Raw genomic sequence first — 1,120 nt, forward strand, 5'->3', positions numbered from 1 at the left:
TTCTGTCTCCTCTTCTGTCTCCTCTCCTGTCTCCTCTCCTGTCTCCTGTCTCGTCTCCTCTTCTGTCTCCTGTCTCGTCTCCTCTTCTGTCTCCTCTCTTGTCTCCTCTTCTGTCTCCTGTCTCCTCTCTCGTCTCCTCTCCTGTCTCCTCTCCTGTCTCCTCTCTCGTCTCCTCTCTCGTCTCCTCTCCTGTCTCCTCTCTCGTCTCCTCTCCTGTCTCCTCTCTCGTCTCCTCTTCTGTCTCCTCTCTCATCTCCTCTCCTGTCTCCTCTCTCGTCTCCTCTTCTGTCTCCTCTCTCGTCTCCTCTCCTGTCCTCCCTTGTCTCCTCTTCTGTCTCCTCTTCTGTCTCCTCTTCTGTCTCCTCTCCTGTCTCCTCTCCTGTCTCCTGTCTCCTCTCTCGTCTCCTCTTCTGTCTCCTCTCTCGTCTCCTCTCCTGTCTCCTCTCTCGTCTCCTCTCCTGTCTCCTCTCTCGTCTCCTCTTCTGTCTCCTGTCTCCTCTCTCCTCTTCTGTCTCCTGTCTCCTCTCTCGTCTCCTGTCTCCTCTCTCGTCTCCTCTCCTGTCTCCTCTTCTGTCTCCTCTCTCGTCTCCTCTCCTGTCTCCTCTCTCGTCTCCTCTTCTGTCTCCTCTCTCGTCTCCTCTTCTGTCTCCTCTCTTGTCTCCTCTTCTGTCTCCTGTCTCCTCTCTCGTCTCCTTTTCTGTCTCCTTTTCTGTCTCCTCTCCTGTCTCCTCTCCTGTCTCCTCTCTCGTCTCCTCTCCTGTCCTCCCTTGTCTCCTCTCTCGTCTCCTTTTCTGTCTCCTCTTCTGTCTCCTCTCTCGTCTCCTCTTCTGTCTCCTCTCTCGTCTCCTCTCCTGTCTCCTCTCTCGTCTCCTCTTCTGTCTCCTCTCTTGTCTCCTCTTCTGTCTCCTGTCTCCTCTCTCGTCTCCTCTCCTTTCTCCTCTCCTGTCTCCTCTCTTGTCTCCTCTTCTGTCTCCTGTCTCCTCTCCTGTCTCCTCTCCTGTCTCCTCTCCTGTCTCCTCTCTCGTCTCCTCTCCTGTCTCCTCTCTCGTCTCCTCTCCTGTCTCCTCTCTCGTCTCCTCTTCTGTCTCCTCTCTTGTCTCCTCTTCTGTCTCCTGTCTCC

General features: G+C 55.0%; 1 protein-coding gene across 1 annotated transcript in view; it reads left to right on the plus strand.

The window, feature by feature from the left end:
• Positions 1-1,120, plus strand: part of plxna3 (plexin A3) — a 137,651-nt gene that overhangs the window by 95,340 nt on the left and 41,191 nt on the right. The gene's annotated exons all lie outside the window — the stretch shown is intronic.

Source organism: Micropterus dolomieu, linkage group LG08, assembly GCF_021292245.1.
Source record: "Micropterus dolomieu isolate WLL.071019.BEF.003 ecotype Adirondacks linkage group LG08, ASM2129224v1, whole genome shotgun sequence".
NCBI classification, from domain to species: Eukaryota; Metazoa; Chordata; class Actinopteri; order Centrarchiformes; family Centrarchidae; genus Micropterus; species Micropterus dolomieu.